Source organism: Ipomoea triloba, chromosome 4 (assembly GCF_003576645.1).
Source record: "Ipomoea triloba cultivar NCNSP0323 chromosome 4, ASM357664v1".
NCBI classification, from domain to species: domain Eukaryota; kingdom Viridiplantae; phylum Streptophyta; class Magnoliopsida; order Solanales; family Convolvulaceae; genus Ipomoea; species Ipomoea triloba.
The window spans coordinates 25,851,639-25,870,790 of NC_044919.1; the positions used below are offsets into that span (position 1 = coordinate 25,851,639).

Genomic DNA, 19,152 nt, shown 5'->3' on the forward strand with positions numbered 1-19,152 from the left:
TCATTTGGCACACCGTGTTAACCGATGGCATTGAGATGGCTGTGGCTTATCGAAGAAAGTCCATCCCAAGCACGATATTATAATCATGCATGGGTGCTACGGAAAAATTCACTTGGCCCTCCCAAGTGCGTAAGCGTAGCCTTACGTCTCACGCTACGCCGTTAAGTGGTCCCCCTTGTGTAGGCTTACCGTTCACCAACGCTTCCACGTACATTAGCCCCTTCTTCGTAGTTGTCGGCGTTGTTTGGGCTTCCAAGGCAGTGAGGAGTTGGAGCGATCCCATCCTGCTCATCTCCTCTTCCTCATGAGTCTTGGCCTCATATTGTTCCACCAGAGGTTGTGCTCGTTTTGGTACCCTCAAGGGATCAGCCTTTTTGACCCATTTCACAACTCTCATGGCCGACAGATGCCTAAGCGCCTAAGCATAGCCTTACGTCTCGCGCTACGCCGTTAAGTGGTAGAGCTCTCGCATTGGCGGCCTTGAGCCAACCTTCCCCCTTTGTCCAACAAAGACCGAGTCTTCTAGCCTCCTCCTCGGTCACAAAATTGTGTGTAGTATCCACTAAAGCTTGTATAGGCTTACTATTGTTTGTATAGGCTTACCGTTCACCAACGCTTCCACGTACATTAGCCCCTTCTTCATAGTTGTCGGCGTTGTTTGGGCTTCCAAGGCAGTGAGGAGTTGGAGCGATCCCATCCTGCTCATCTCCTCTTCCTCATGAGTCTTGGCCTCATATTGTTCCACCATGGTTGAAAGGGAACCAAGTTTTGGGCAATCCCTCATAGGGTGCGGCCCCTTACATACATAACACGCTAGCTTCGGCACGAAGGCATTCTTCATTTCCTCATACTCCCTTCATGCAACGCTCTTGTCTCCATTCCTAGTTGGCGGCCTCCTAGAGTTGCCCCTCTCTTGGCCATCGTGCTGCTCTCCCCCACCTATTATCGGACTCTTGTCCCTTTTCCTTGACGGATCGAAGTTTCTTGAAGGACGAAAGTCGATCAAGGACTCGGCGACGGTAATCGCTTCGTCCACTGTCTGAACATTTCGTCGTTGCACCTCTTGTTTTGCCCACTATTGCAATCCATCAATGAAGTAGAATAATAAATCTTCCTCGGACATGTTGGGAATTTGAAGCATAAGGGTCGTAAACCCTTGCACATAATCTTGGATGGACCCTCGTTGCCTCAACTCCCTAAGTCATCTACGTGCCTCATAGACCACGTTCTCGAGGTAGAAATATCGCTTGAGCTCCCTCTTGAAATCCTCCCACGTGTCTATGTGACAAGTCCCTCGTTCGATATCGGCATGCTTACGTCTCCACCAAAGCATAGCCGTATCGGTAAGGTATGGGGTAGCAGCCTTGATCTTCTTTACTTCGTCTTGGAGACAAAGATTTTTGAAATATTACTCCATTTGCCAAAGGAAATTCTCGATCTCTTTGGCATCTCTTACGCCTTTAAAGCATTCGAGCCTTAGAACCTCTACTCTTGGGCTCGACGTTGAAGAGGTTGTCGCTCCACTCGCAGCAGCCTTCTTGCACAATGCAATATCCTCACGCATCGCCTCGATGCTTTTTTTAAGGATTCGAGCATGGTCATAACTTTCTCCTCAAACTGCTCGAAACGATCCTCGAAGGCCCTCCGCTCGTCCTTTGACCTTGTCAACTCCTTCAATGACATGCTCTTCGAGCGTTTTAAAGTTAAACTCGACCCTCTCGAGTTTTTCCTCGACCCTCTCGAAGTTCTCCTCAAAGTCCCCTACGAGATGCCCCAAAGCGGCAACCTCCTTTGCCTTGCTTTGATCCCGCTTCTTGCTGGTCCCCCATGGAACGGGTTCCACTCCTCGTTCCTCGGTTATGTCCAACACACAAACGTCCTCCACGTTAGCCATCTCAATGAACTAGCAGCCCAATCTCGAACCTGGCTCTAATACCAACGGTCGCGGACTCGTTTTCCCCTAACGACGTCACGTGCGGCCTTAGCTATATTTCCCTTAAAATAGCTAAGTCAACCTCGTTCTTCCCTCAGAAAGTATGCAAAGTAAGTGATGAGATAGCTACAGAGATAAATTAGGCAAGAAGCTAAAGGAAATACTTGAGTTTTGTAGGGAACTAGTAATATTTCCACTCTTTGATTCCACACTTGGATTCCACTCTAGGATCCAACTCTTGGATTCTTTCTTGGATGGTTTACAAATAAGCCCCCATGAGGGGTATTTATACCCATTCCACCTCCTCAATGGATGGTGGAGATTGATTTTATCCTACGGCTATGGTTGCTTCTTTAGAATCCTCCAAAACAATCTCTACACACTTGAGGATTCCATAATATTCTAGAATGTTCTATATACCTCTACTACTCCTAGACTTATGTATTTGATTCTAGATCATTCTACCAACTATGGGAAGTTATGTACAACTCCTAGAAAAGTCCAAAAGGATGTAGCAAACCTCGGCAAAGTGTCCCATGCGTCTCGGACCCTAGATTCCAATATATCATTACCTCAGCAACTCCTAGATTCCAGTTGAAGAATTAATTTCTTCAAATTAGATTCCAGTATCATTACTTTCAATCATTAGCACCCTAGTTTGAACTTTTAGCTAAAAATTTCTAGAAGAAAAAATATATACTCCGTATTATTCAGAGCGGTAACTTCCGTTGCAAAAATGGAGTAATTGAGAAGTATCAGAATAAATTGTTCTGAACAATTAAATAAAATTTCCTATAGTAAAGAATTAAAATTTCCTATACTAAATTATATCACAAATTAATTTTTTTTCCTACGCTGAGTTGCTGACAAGTTTCATTACATTCGAATGCACCTATTTCAAGATCTAATACTACTAAATATCACATATGCAATGCTAGTACCAGCCAGTAAGGGCAATAAAAAAATCAACACGGATAAAATCATTCATTACCCTATACAAGACTGCTATACTCCAGTCTTGAGAGAGCTAAAATTCCAATTCTTAAGTATTGAAGGTACAATATCCCTATTCCATTCCTTTAGTCTGTGGTAAGTTAGCTTTTCCAGCAAGGTCTAATAGGAGTACTAATGGCATGTTTGGTTGGATGTAATTTGGGAGGAATTGCAATTCAGTGAATTCCCAAACTACAGTGTTTGGTTGGAGTGAATTGCATTTTTGCAATTCCCTCCAAATGATGAATTGCAATTCATGAGGTACCCCATGAATTGCAACTCGGTGGAGAGGAAGGGCAATTTGTTGGTGTAAAGACAATTTTGCCCCTCCTCCCATACAAGGTCTTTTTTTTTTAAATTTGAAAGAATTATTATTATTATTATTATTATTATTATTATTATTTGAAAGAATTATTATTATTATTATTACACTTATTATTATTATTATTTTGAAATAATTATTATTATTATTATTATTATTATTTCTTGAATGAATTATTATTATTACACTTGTTATTATTATTATTAATTTTTGAAAGAATTATTATTATTATTATTACTACTACTACTACAATTACTACTATTACTACAACATCTATCACAACATAAGGGCATTTTAGTCATTTTGTCGCTTCTTACCTTTCAATTCCCTGTACTGCTATTTCTGCATACCAAACACTGTAATTTCAATTTCAATTCTTACTTTATTCATTGAATCGCAATTCCATCGAAATACAATTCCTTTCCCCCCTAATTCCCTCCTCCCAAAGCATCAACTACCAGAAAGTAGGCAGTTGGAGTTCACAATGATGCATTGAATTTCTGCAAATCACCAACCTTAGCTTGACACAGTTTATAAGCTTAACCTTACAAATATGAGACTACTTACTAATAGCCTCACAATTCTATAATAATTGCATAGAGAAGTATCACCATTGACCATGAACTAATGACTCGGGTGTAAAATTAGAATGAAAAATTCTTCAAAATGAAAAAGATCATCATTTTGAATTGTTTACATTTTGAATTGTTTACATTTTGAATTGTTCTCATTCTGTTAGTTTAGCATACGATAGTTTTTCGAAATACATTTTCCCAACCTTTCATGTTGAGTTTTGACTTACAAAATGTCTAAAAGTATCTCAAGGCCATATTAGAGTTTCTCACTTTCTCATAACTATGTTTGAAACTTTTGAACCATATCACACTTGGTATACCATCCTTACCAAGACCAAGACCTTAGACTCTGTACATCTTAAGTGATTTACTTATCAGCATCAAAGGATGAAGTTGTTTCATTGTCCTACCAACTTGAAACTTCGCTAGTATATTATTTGTTAATATCAAACTATAACTTGTGAGCAACCAAACAACGAATTGGATTTTAATATTTCGCACACTAAAACTTCATTGCATACATTATTTGTTACCTAAGGTTTCTTAAGGTGCATTTGAAAGTGTGATGAGATTGCAGTGGATAGAGTGGCAACACTAAGATTAGAACCGTCCTAACCACTCCAATCTTGCCACCCCTACTTAACATTTACTCATCAATTAAAATATTTACTATTGGAGCGGCAACCGCTCTTCAAATGCATCCTAAATATATAATTTAGTTATTTCACAAGAAGTAATTGATAGACAACAAATACCTCGTATTTTTTCACAATCTTACCACAATATTATACTTTTAAACACTAATGTGATGTAACAAAGAGGTCCTAACCTTCATACAAATTAGCATTCTGGTGCACAAGGATGGATAACTAATGTAGAGAAGAAATCAAAATGCAAAGTGTTTAAACAATTTATCAGTTCTTCAAACTATAAGGATCAAAAGAAAAATACCTTTTCAAAGCTATAACACATGCCCATGATGGAAGCACATAACACATTCACAAAGCTATATTCTGTAGCAAAACCTCAAGCATTTGTCCCTAGCCCAAACAATTCATGAACTCCTCAAAATTCTCTATTTATTTCTGAAATAGCCAAATATAACTCTTCACTTTCACAAATCATTGTATCTTAACATAGATTTATTTGAAAAGCTACCAAGACACCAAATATCTGATTTGAAACCACAAGGAGTATCCAAAGTTCAGGGCACATTTAATTGGGAGTTTCAATAACTCGGGGACATAAAAAAACAAAAATACTGGTTCCTAAAGAAAACTTACTGTCCAAGTATTTCAAAGTTTCATGCATTTCATTTATATTTCCTACTTTTCGTCAATGTTCCAGACCTCAAGCATGGTTTATGACCAAAATTCATATTCTAGGTTTTAGCTATAGTTCTGAACTCAAAAAGAATGAAGCACAAGGAGCCTATAATTAAATCTGGTGGCATTTTCTCCCACCCATACATTAGAAATGAATAGCAAAATGCAAGTATTTGAATTAACACATACTGTTGAAGCCAAGTCATTTGGTTTCAATGTTTTAGCTAGTTCCAAATCATCTGCTCAATAAATGGATTATCAAAAGGATTCATTGTTATCACTCGGTTCACTCCTAGGTGAGACATTAAATCAATAAAATAACAAAAGTATTAAACTTACCAAGTCAAACATCTTGTCAAAAATATGTTATAGCACTGCTGCATCATATCAATGTAAATCCACACATAATAGACAAACTAAACCTGAGTCAATATCCTCATCTTTGGTGTCATAGAATGATCAAGACAACTTCAATATCTGACAAATGCATGTTCAGAACCTGCACTTATTCAATTTCAGTGTCAACAGTCATGACACCCAAGGTGATAAACTATAAAGTTCCTAGGTATGTCACTAATTCTGAAGTAAAGATTAAAATATTTCTACGTAAGCTATAAAGCCATTTTCTTCAGCAGTAAAGAAATTCTGAAATTCAATGTAATTCTTATGTAAGATAACCATGAGGATTAAGGCATCTACGGAGTAAAAACATTTGAAGTTAATATTTGTTTTATACATTTAATAATGACAGTAATGCATCATTAACAGGCATAAATCTTTTCCTAAGACAACAATGATATCTTATGTGTGAAGCAATATATTTTGTATTTCCTCCAACTGCCGATTGAGCAGAAAGAAGTTTTCCTTGACGGAACTGGATTTAATAGAAGATTACGGAGTAGTTGTTAACATAAAGCATTCTTGTAAATCCTTAACCTTTTTCAATTAAAAAAAAAAAATCAAACTTGATATTAAAAACAATAATGGGAGCTCTTGTTTACTCAAGATACATTCAGCGAATAATTAATGATTGAAATATTTATATCACTGATTCACTTTGAAAAAAAAAAAACTAAGGTCTGTTTTGGGATTGTAAAAATGAACGAAAAGGGAATAGAAAGTGACACAAAAATTCAAGTTTCTTATACAAAAGAGATGAAAATTTAAAATTTTAAAAGTCATAAATCCCTAAGAAGAAAAATTCACATCCAAGAATGCAAAGCGAAAACACATTAAAGCATTACCCGGAAAAAGAAGAGTTATTATAGATTTCGAATTATCTGAAAATTTCTTCCCTCTGACCACATACGATCTTGATAAATCTGACAAAGAATAGGGCCGTTTCTCCAGGCAATTTCATCTCGAAATCTCAGAAATGATCAGCGCGAAGTGACTGGGACTACGAACAATAAGCGGTCACCACATTCTTCAGGTTAGCCAAAACAATGGTTTTCTGAAAAATTTAGCACATTCTTCAGGTTAGCCAAAACAATGGTTTTCTGAAAAATTGGGTGTTTCAACCGCATTAATCTCTCGTTCTGTTTTATATAACAAGTTAACAACTGAACAAGTAAAAAGCAATTGTTTGCAATAGAAAGTGCCTGAAAATTTTATAGGAAAGAAAGAAAACATAATAATGGTCGGAGAGGGGAAAAATGATCTTACCTTTAAAATGGTCTATTCGTCTCCAGACAGAGAGGGAGAAGAAAGCGGAGAGACAGGGTGAGATTGGTATAATGGTATTTACATATTTGAATAATTGAATGGTTTGTTTTAAATACTTTCCCAAAAATAGCCGTTAGTCTAACGCCTCATATAATTTCAAAAGAAATTTTCAAATTTTAACAATTAAAATATTGTTTATTATTATTATTATTATTATTATTAATTAATTAATTAATTAATTAAAAAGACTTCTATCACCAGTATCACCACTTATGATATATTAGTTTTAAATTGAAAACGTAAAATTATTAAGTCTATGATTGATGATTCTCTTTTTCATCTATTGGACCCCTTTTTCATTTTTTCTTCATTTTTTCTTCATTTTTTATACGCATTTGATTTTTTTCTTCTTTAAGTTTCTCTTTTTAATTTTTTTTTCTAAAATTTTGTAAGATAAATTGTTATTATTATGGATGTGCAATCCATAAAACTTTAGATTTCTTTTAACCAATGTTGTAGATCGGAAGGCGCTAGGCACTAGTGGGATGCTCAGGGTCGCCTAGCACCTAGGTGGCCGAGTAATTCGAATATATCGTCCTCACTTTTCCCACCCAAGGCTAAGAGTTACGTTGTTAGATTGTTATAATCCCTCAAACGTGTCAACTGCATATGCTAGATAGTTAGTTGAGTACATGACTAGACAAATATAGAAGAGAAGTAGTCAAGCAGACAAAAAATCACTCAGCCGAGTTGGACACCCAACTCGGTTGAGTTAGGCACCTAACTCGGTCAAGTTAGATGCTCAACTCGACGCCTAAAGTGCCCAGTCAGCTGGTTAGTCGGTCGGCCGACTAAAAGCTGCCTAGAATTGAAATCGCCTCTCCCGCGCATATATATATATATACACACCCACACACACACTTGCAATATTTATATTAATGCAAGCTTTATTAATTTGTACAGAATATAAAAAAAAAAAAAAAAAACACTTAATCTACATACAGATAACAGGTCTATATAAAAATATGAAAATATATAAGTACTTTAATAATGAATATAATAACCTTAATATAATCTACCTCAATTTCATTATTTTCATGCTTAACTAAAGCTGAGAAATAATAACCTATCTATCTTGTGTTGTAGTCTCACACCTAAATTAAACATGACCCATTTTGATTAAAGAGTTTTAAATTCATTAATCCTTCCTTCTCAAATCTGACTTTGACCCTTTGAATTGACTTCAAGAGATCAAATCTTCTTGAATTGCCTCATTTTCTTACTCTTTTGGTAGAAAGTAACTATTGCAACATAACACAGATGACATAGTCCAATGGACTCTGACTGCCAGGTCTTTAGTGCCCAACACTGGAGGTAGTTTGGGCGTTGAATTGTAATTCAGTGAATTCCCAAACTACAGTATTTAGTTGGAGGGAATTGCAATTCTGCGGAATTGCAATTCCCTCCAAATGATGAATTGCAATTCATGGGGTACTCCCCATGAATTGCAATTCGGTGGAGAGGAGGGGCAATTCATTGGTGTAAAGACAATTTTGCCCCTCCTCCCATATCATGTCTTTTTTAAAAAAAAATTGAAAGAATTATTATTATTATTATTATTATTATTATTTTGAAAGAATTATTATTATTATTATTATTATTATTATTATTATTATTATTATTTTGAAAGAATTATTATTATTATTTGAATGAATTATTATTATTATTTTTTTGAAAGAATTATTATTATTATTATTTGAAAGAATTATTATTATTATTATTATTATTATTACTACTACTACTACTATTACTACAACATCTACCACAACCTAAGGGCATTTAGTCATTTGGTCGCTTCTTACATTTCAATTCAGTATACTCCTATTTCTACATATCAAACACTGTAATTTCATTTCCTACTTTATTCATTGAATTGCAATTCCACCGAATTACAATTTTTTTCCCCCCTAATTCCCTCCTCCCAACCAAACGCCCTGTAAAAGGCAAGTAGAAACTCATCCCTACTTCTTCTTCTTCTTCTTTTGTTAGTATTGTACTATCCACCCTATACTCTATTATTACATTGTAATATCTGTTCATCTATACTTTTTTTACTTGTTGAAGTGCAAAGTGTCAATACCGTTCTCTACTGAGGCTCAATTTCATGACTCCCATTTACTCATCCCTACTTTAAAATTACTGATTTGATATATAAATATATAGGAAAGGGTAATGTTAAGCATTCCTTTTAAAAACTTTCTTCTCAATTTCTCTTTCTATCTGACAACATCTAATTCGATCATTTAGTATTTAAATAAAAGTGTGTGGAGGTAACCAATTCATGACAGTCAATAAATATAAGTCATATCATGAAGAAAATAATAGTGAAAATAATTTAGGATGGGTAAATAGGATTTTGCAATATATAGAAAATCACAAATTAGCTAGGATGGAATCTTCTATCTAAACAATAACAATAATGTGTGAACCCGACCAAGAAGAACTGAAAAAGTATTGTATAAGATCATCCAAATTAAATGAAAATCCATGAATATAAAAACAAAACTTTATTATTGTTTAAACACGTTACAATATAATGAACATGTTGAATACAGAAATATATTGCCCATGCATTCTCATATATATTCTATATGGGTATGTAGGGAAGTGCAATTTAGTTTTAATTTTTGTACTATATATATATTATGGAGTATTATTCAATATACTATTACTTGAGCTGGATCAGTTGAAGCTAAGCTGATACTTTGGGCCAAGGCCGATTTTTTTATTTGCGGGGCCTTGTGCTAGTAACTAAGTGAGGCCCTATCAAAGTATAAATAAATTGTGAATTGAAGAAAAATTGCAAAGAGAAACATACAAAAAACCTAATTTTGAGCCAATATAATCACAAATACATATACTAACTATTAGGCTAGGGCTGGACTAGGGGCCCCCAAAATTTTGGGGCCCTGTGCGATAGCACATCTTGCACGCCCTAAAATCCGACCCTGCTTTGGGCTCTGGTCAGGGCTAAACAGTCCAAAATGCTGCTCGATTGCATAGCCATTTTTCTCATTTTCATCAAACATGGCGAAGAGATAAGTCTCAATTGCAATTCCAGGCTTCTTTGGAGTCCCAGGGTTTCCCTTCACATGTTGAATTAGATTCCCGTAATAAGTCGCAGCATTCTCCGGCGACGCATCCGGGCCGCCATCCGACGGCCAGCCGCTCTCGGAAACGACGATCGGGACATTGGAACCGCCGGCCTTTTCAACTGCGGCGCGCGTACATGGAATCCAGCATCGAGTCAAACATGTTTTGGTACCCGACAGGGTTCTGTTAGTTGGTTGTCGGAGAATAACGAGAAGGACAGCGGCGCGCTGTCGCAGCCAAAATAAGGGTATATGTTGGCCAGCAAGGGCAAGTTGTTGTGTGCCAAGAATTGGACGATGGGTTCCATTAGGTTCTTGGCTTCGTCCTTGAACACGCCATTTTCGGGTGGGTAGGTGTTGTCTAACACGGCGGAGTAGGTGGCGGTGGAGGCCTTAATTCTGTCCTTATTGGCCGCTGATAATGCGGCGTGGACGTTTTTCAAGGCCGCCAGGGCGTAATCGGAGCTAGTGTTTTCGGGGTAAACCTCGTTGCCCACGGCGACATATTTGAAGTTGACGTCGGAGTAGGGTACTATGTTACTTTGGACCCAATCGTTGGCTGTGTCGGGGTTGGCTAGGTCTTGGAGCTTGTCGTTGGGAACATCGACGATGACGCCGATGTTGCTATTTCTGAGAGCGTTCAAGACGTCGGTGTTGGAGTCGGCATCGTAGAGTCGCAGCCCTCCGTTGCCGTTATTCTTGTAGAGGGTTATGGTTTAATTTCGGCAACGGATGGTAAATTGTTGCCATTTCTCAGCTCCCGTAACAAACTCCAATGGATTGTACCCCTGCATGGAAAGGACAAATAGGTTTAATTATATAGAAGAAGCTGCCAAGTAGCTAGTTTGTAGCTCAATGATGAATTAATTATTGAGTTATATATATACGTGACCATTTTTAACCCTTAAGTCATGCGTGAAGTGCGATTTTAGTCCCTCAGGAATATGTCACTTAATGAAGTGGTTGATTTGGTCATAACGAGACTAAAATCTCCACTTCACACATGTAATTATATTTTCCCATTTCAAATTAAGGAAAGATAATGAAGTTGCTATACATTAAATTGCATTAGTTGCTCAGCCATTCTTGCTAATAGAATATATATTGTGTGGGAGAATTAAGAAGAAGAATATATATTGTACGTATATTAAAGAAAGAATATATATTGTATATTAAAGAATAGGGTCACACTTGTGTGAGACCGTCTCACGGATCCTTATTCGTGAGACGGGTCGGGTCGGGTCAAAGCACCATGCAAATGTCATACTTATATGCTCAAATATAACACTAATCAAGAATACAATTTTTGTTACTTATAAGAGAAAAAGTAATATATTTTTCATAATAAGTAATGTTGACAAGTGTCCCTTACTTATAAGGGCAAATATAATACTTTTGAGGAAAAAAGTAATACTTTTAAATAGAAATGTAAGGGGTTGTTTGGTTGGAGGGAATTGCAATTCCGTGGAATTGCAATTCCCTCCAAATGGTGAATTACAATTCATGGGGTACCCCCATGAATGGTACCCCATGAATTGTAATTCGGTGGAGAGGAGGGACAATTATATGGGTGTAAAGACCAATTTGCCCCTCCTCTCAATCCTTTATCTTCTTTTTTTTTTTTTTAATTTTTGAAATTATTATTATTATTATTATTGAAAGGATTATTATTATTACTATTATTCTTATTCTTATTATACTTATTATTATTATTTTGAAAGAATTATTATTATTATTATTATTATTATTATTATTATTATTATTATTACTACTACTACTATGACATAAGGGCATTTTAGTCATTTTGTTGTTTCTTACCTTTCAATAATTCCCTGTACTCCTATTCCTGCATGCCAAACACTGTAATTTCAATTCCTACATTATTCATTGAATTACAATTCCACCGAATTACAATTCTTTTCCCTCCTAATTCCCTCCTCCCAACCAAACGCTCTGTAAAAGTATTGTATTTTCCCTTAAAAGTATTACATTTACCCTTATAAGTAACAAAAATTTTATTTCTGATTAGTATTACATTTGAGCATATAAGTATGACATTTGTGCATATAAGTGTTACATTTGCATCTTGACTTGACCCGACCCTTCTCATGGTGAGACGGTCTCACACAAGTTTTTACCTAAAGAATAATATAATGCTAGTTGCATTAAAATTTAAATAGTCTAATTTACTCCCAGTCAAGTAATACATAAAAGAGTTGTCACATTAAGTTTAGGGGCATACTATTTTCTATCTTAACTATATATGATGAGATAGAGAGAAAGAAGACCTGTAATAATATAATGTGTAGCAACCCAATGAGCAGGAGAATGGTGGCCATGGAGGATTTGCAAGACAATGGATGGAGAAGAGCCATGAGGGAAAGGAAAGCCAAAAACAAATATATCTAAAAACCAGACAAGTAAAGCTGTGGTGAATGCACCATATCATGTTTTTTGCTTCATTTATACACCAACTTAAGGCCAGCATTTCTAAAACTTCTTCCGGGTCAAGTACTCTCTGTGGAAAATATCACAAAGTCACCATCGAAATTAAGAAGAAACAACAAATTAAAATAATGGTTGGACCAGGTCCATTTCCCCCCGTCTACTATAATTTCTTCTTCTTAATTCTTAGATGCATTTAGTCACCGCTAGCCATAAATGGTGGTAGGGTATGATGCTATAGAAAAATTGAGGAAGAAAAGTCTGAAATCAATAAAATATCAATATATATGGATTGGGGAATAGCTGTTAAATGTCTGGAAAACTTTAAAATCATAATTACAATGTTGCTCTATATTAATAATCATGATATATAAGCCCAAAATACACTTCAATGACAAGTTTTAATGTCTGGAAAACTTTAAAATCATAATTACAATGTTACTCTATATTAATAATCATGATATATAAGCCCAAAATACACTTCAATGACAAGTTTTAAATCTCCATTACGGAATGCTGTCTGTTACAATGTAGTAGCTATTTCCGCTGAGGCTCGAACTCACTCCCATCATTCCCATCATTCATGTAGGAGTGTAAGCCGAGACACCGGGTACCACTAGACCACAAGGTCTTTGGCAGTAAATAAGTAGTTAATTCAAAGAGTGTTGGAATGGTTTGGGAAATAATTATTAACAAAAATTAAAGCATGAGTTTTTTGTTAGATGTTCGAAATTGAAGGAAAATAATACCATAAACCACGGTCTACCTTACATTGTAGACCCTGATCTAAAATAACATTCAAATTATATATATGCACTTAGGGTCACACTTGTGTGAGACCATTTCACGGGTCTCATTTCGTGAGACGGGTCGGGTCAACATAATTTGGGTCATATTTAATTTATGAGCTTGTATTATGAGTTGGTCTGTTTGGGCGCTATTTTTTCAACAATTGGATACGGGCTTTTTAAAGCCAGTTTTATTCAGTTCAACATTTTTAATGAACCCAATTCCCGTTGCCGCAAAGTTACTTTATCTTAAATGTCAAAATCTTTAAAATTATGGAAAGATTACCTTTCAGGGGATTAGTAATGATCATTGGCACATGCATTTTCATTTGTTGAAAGTTGATTGGATATAGGACATGAGAAAATAGTTTTTGCTATATATAATTAAGAGCAAATTGCCATTTTGGTTCACTGACTATAGGGGTCCTCTTAATTTCAGTCCACGATTTTCAAAAGTGTTAATTGCATACCATGAATTTTCAATTTGTATCAATTTTGGTCACTCCGGCCAAATTGTCGGCCAAATTTCGCCGGAAAATTTTAAAAGTTAAAATAATGAGGGCATTTTTGTCATTTTACTTCTTGTTCTTCTTCTCCGGCTAGTCCTTCCTTTCCGACGGCAGACTAGGCAGCCATAGACATCCTTCAAAAGCTTCAATGGACCATAACTTGTTTTTTGATACTTCTTAATTCAATGGACCATAACTTGCAGCTGTGGATTCAGCTTTCCCTTATTTTCTTTTCATTCCTTCGTGCCGGGGGCGCATTTTCTGTATTGAACAAAACAGCGTTCTAAACCAACACCGAAAGTACGTGCTTCATTATTTAATTATTTTTTAAAATTTTGCATCAATCCAAATGGATTGTGCTTTTTTTTCTTTCTAATTTGCAAAGGGTCCCTGCAAAATTTGATCTTTCGAATTTATTGTTCAAAAAGAGCAAAATTGCAAAGAATGTGTGCGTTCTTTAGTTTTTGGATGATGCAGATCTAGCAAGGCTTTATTTGATCATCTATTTGGATGATGCAGATCTAGCAAGGCTTTATTTGATCATCTATACGCAGTTTTGGGGGCTTTTGAATTAAGAAGTATTCATCTATACGCAGTTTTGGGGGCTTTTGAATTAAGAAGTATCAAAAAACAAGTTATTTTGGGGGCTTTTGAATTAAGAAGTATCAAAAAACAAGTTATGGTCCATTGTTTTGAATTAAGAAGTATCAAAAAACAAGTTATGGTCCATTGAAACTTTTGAAGGATGTCTATGGCTGCCTAGTCTGCCGTCAGAAAGGAAGGACTAGCCGGAGAAGAAGAACAAGAAGTAAAATGACAAAAATGCCCTCATTATTTTAACTTTTAAAATTTTCCGGCGAAATTTGGCCGGCAATTTAGCCGAAGTGACCAAAATTGATACAAATTGAAAAGTCATGGTATGTAATTAACACTTTTGAAAGTCGTGGACTGAAATTAAGAGGACCCCTATAGTTAGTGGACCAAAATGGCAATTTGCTCTATAATTAATCAACAACTTTAATCATCAAACACAATATTTAATAACGCATACAAATATATTACTTTATAGAACAAATATATAATCAACACTTTAAGCATTAAATCTATACTTTATAGCCTAAATCTAGTACTTCATAGCACAAATGAATAATCAACAATTTAATCATTAAATCTAATACTTTATAGCCTAAATCTAGTTCTTCATATATATTACAAATATATAATCAACACTTAAAGCATTAAATCTAAGACTTTATAGCCTAAATCTAGTACTTCATAGCACAAATGAATAATCAACACTTTAACCATTATATCTAATGCTTTATAGCCTAAATACAATATTTCATTGCACAAATGAATAATCATAACATTAACAATCAAACACAATACTTTATAGCCTAAATATACTATTTTATAGCACAAATAAATAATCAACACTTTGACTATTAAATCTAATACTTTATAGCCTAAAACTACTAGCTACGTCATTGCATAAATAAATAATCATAACTTTAACCATCAAACACAACCTTTATAGCACAAATTTACTATTTCATATAGCAAATGAATAATCATAACTTTAATTATCAAACACAATACTTTATAGCACAACTATAATACTTCATAGCACAAATGAATAATCAGTACTTTGACAATTAAATATAATACTTTATAGTCTAAATCTAGTACTACATAGCACAAATAAATAATCAACATTTTAAGCATTAAATCTAATACGTTATAACCTAAATCTAGTGCTTCATAGTACAAATGAATAATCATAACTTTAATCATCAAACACAATAATTTATAGAACAAATATACTATTTCATAGCACAAATGAATAATAAGCATTTTAACAATTAAATCGAATACTTTATAGTCTAAATCTAAGTACTTCATTGCACAAATAAAATAAAAAATTAACACTTTAAGCATTAAATATAATACTTTATAGCCTAAATCTAGTACTTAATAGCACAAATAAATAATCATAACTTTAATAATCAAACACAATACTTTATAGCAAAAATATATAATAATCACTTTAAACATTAAATCTAATACTTTATAGCCTAAATATAATACTTCATAAAACAAATGAATAATCATGACTTTAAGACTTAAACATAATACTTTAAGCATTAAATCTAATACTTTATACCATAAATGTAGTACTTCATAACACAAATGAATAGCTATAACTTTAAGACTTCAACATAATACTTTAAGCATTAAATCTAATATATATATATATATTACAAAATACTCAATTTCATTGAAACTCAAAATTGTCTATGTACAGCAAACAGACCCAAAAGTGACCTTATGCTAAAAATCAGTGGCTAAAGCTTTACATCAACATCAACTAGCTAAGTAATCAAGGCCAAAAGGCTCTCAAGCACAATAAAATAGTTCTCATATCATAAGCCTAATGCCTCCCTCACTAACCATCCATACAAAAAACTATGCAATCTCAAGTTTCTTACCCCCACACAAGAGGGTGAGACCAATTCCCAAATGGCCATATCAGCTAATTCCCAACTACCCTTAAGGCCACCACCAGTCACCGCGATACATATCTCTGTATTTCATCCCCAATGACCTTTTGATAGTGATCACCCTAAGCAATAGTTCTCACCTACTCCACCCATAACCTCAAGGACTCCTCAAATGTACGGAGCTCTATATTTGTTTCACCTGGGAGTTGACGGCCCATGAAGCCAAGCAATGGTTCCCTCTCCCATGCCACCCTTAACACCCTGGTCAACCCCCCGCACAGAGCTCTACGTTTTAACCAAGGAAGGCCTTTACAACCCAAATGTTAAGCAATGACACACCATCTTCTCACCATCTACCCTCTTTTTCTCATTTCCATTATGTTCATTCCTCTACATTAATCCTTCTTACATCCACAATATTTTAAACCATTCAATATCACACCATTCAAAGGCACTCTCACCTCAATGTGTATGTTATGTAAGAAACATGTACCACTTATAACTCTATAACAAATACTCAACAAGGGAGGCTATAGATTTATGATATTAGAACCCCCTCTCATGCAATAGCCCCCAACCCCAATTGCCTACCTATCTTCTGCTCATTCAATCATATATATATAAACTAATTTCAACAAAATCATCAACAAATTAAAATGACTTGACTCAGCTTCTAATTCAACAAAGCCTCACTATCACAGCTTCCTTACTGTCAACCTGTGATCTGCTGCAATCGTTCATCTGACATTTAATTTTAGTCTGCTGCAACATACCAAAACCAAAAGCTCCCAACTCAGCTCCACATTCAGAGCCCCACTGTTGGCTTTACCTTCCCCAACTACTGCCATACTAATTTGCATCAAAGAAAACAAAATCATTAACCCTCACAGCTCTCATTCTCTCATTTATATCCCTTTCTACTTTTATCACCTCTCATTCTTATCATTTTTTCTTCACACTCATTTTACCACTCTCAAATGATCACACTCATTTTTCTTCTTGTAATCAAACTTTACACCTTCTCTCCTTTTTTTTAAAAAGCTTTTTCTCCCCTCTCTTATGCACAAAACCCTTCATAGCACAAATGAATAATCATAAATTTAAGACTTAAACACAATACTTTAAACATTAAATCAAATAGTTTATACCCTAAATGTAATACTTCATAACACAAATGAATTGAATAATCAATAGTCTAATCATCAAACACAATATTTTATAGCACAAATCTAATACTTTATAGCACAAATGGATAAGCATAACTTTAAGACTTAAACATAATACTTTAAGCATTAAATCTAGTACTTGTTACCTTAAATGTGGTACTTCATAGTACAAATGAATAATCAATACTCTAATCATCAAACACAATACTTTTAAGCACAAATCTAATTCTGAGAACATCCAGTTACATATTATTCTTGCTTTGCTGACTATATGTGTTATTTCCTCATCTGTTTGATGAAGTTGTTTTTGTTTTCTTTGTTCAAAGTATTATTTTTCCCTGAAAGACTAAAATTTGGAGTCATGTTAAGAATACGTAAGATTATGTGCAATCATTGAGTAAATAGGTGGGTTAAACTCAATTCAATATGGAATTTTTGGCAGGGAAGAAGTGAACACAGAGGTTCAGTTTCAAATTTTCAGCATTTCTCAATCTAAATGTAATTAAAGTTGGAACAGGAATTACTCAAATTACCACAATAATTAATTACCCAACATCACATACAAGAAAGATCAAATTTTGTGATGCGTGCCAGAAAAGAAACCAAATCAAATCATCGTTCAAATCCAAGACTCATGAATCAAGCTCAAGACCCCTTAGTCTTCAAATCAAATTTGACTCATGAATCCAAATCATCGTTCAAATCCAAGGTTCGAAAAAGAATGGTTGTGTCATAATTGATAATGAACAACCAATGAACACAAGAACGACCACCCAAGCAATACCACAGGGAAGGAATTTAATTTCAGATTTTGATAATGTTGTTGACCAAAATGAAACAAACATTGACCTAAACAATGGTGAGCTTCAATTTTCAATAAAGACAATATTATTATTCTTTATCACCATACTCGACAAAATGACTAATTTGACTTTTTTATTCATTTTAGTATTTGGACTTTGGCGACCCAGAATATATTTGCAAACATTGTAATTCAATATTTTTGTACAATGAAAGGGCAAGCAATTCAAAATCAAACACTTCTCCAAAGTATTCATCATGTTGTGTAAATGGGAAGATAAAACCGCTGTTAATGATAAAGCCTCCAAAAAAAGTTATATGATCTTTTTTTTTTTGTTACAAGTGATAGAAACAAATGTTTCTTGCAAAATATAAGGTCATATAGCAACATGTTTTGCTTCACATCAATGGGTGGTAAGATTGAAAGGACGGTTAACAATGGTTTAGCACCACCGATATTTCGTATAAATGATCAAAATTTCCATCGTATTAGAAGTTTATTACCAACAAATGGTGTTCAACCAAATTTTGCAAACTTTATATTCATGATACGAAAAATGAAATTCAAAATCATATAAACTCTGTTAGGTATAATGTTTATGACTAACGATTAACCTTTTAATTCTTATAGGGCTGACAACAATAAAATGAATCTACATGTTGAAGTAGTTAATGACATTAATGATGTTTTGGATCGTTATAATGTTTTGGTTAAGTCATTCCGTATGACGAAGTCATTTATTCATTCCAATCCACAAGGTGAAATTAAAATGAGTTTAATTGGTAAAAGGAGTACATATGCATAGAATATATTCATTACCAACTGCTTTAGAAGTGGCAACTCTCATTGTTGGAGACCTAGACCCTACCATGGGTGAACGTGACATTTTGGTAGAGAGTAGGTTTGGAATACTAAAACGAATAAGTGAATTAAACATAGCATATTTGCCATTTCAATATCTTATTTTATTCCCATA

The 19,152-nt window shown here is 34.6% G+C and overlaps 1 long non-coding RNA gene and 1 pseudogene across 1 annotated transcript; both read right to left on the bottom strand.

The window, feature by feature from the left end:
- Nucleotides 1-5,270: 5,270 nt before the first annotated feature.
- On the bottom strand, nt 5,271-6,880 carry LOC116015417. Its single transcript, XR_004097614.1, has 3 exons — nt 6,814-6,880; nt 6,393-6,601; nt 5,271-5,647 (listed from the first exon to the last, which is right to left on the bottom strand). It is a non-coding gene; the product is annotated as an uncharacterized LOC116015417 (long non-coding RNA).
- A 2,718-nt stretch (nt 6,881-9,598) lies between these two features.
- Nucleotides 9,599-19,047, bottom strand: LOC116016061 (annotated as a pseudogene).
- Nucleotides 19,048-19,152: the final 105 nt, after the last annotated feature.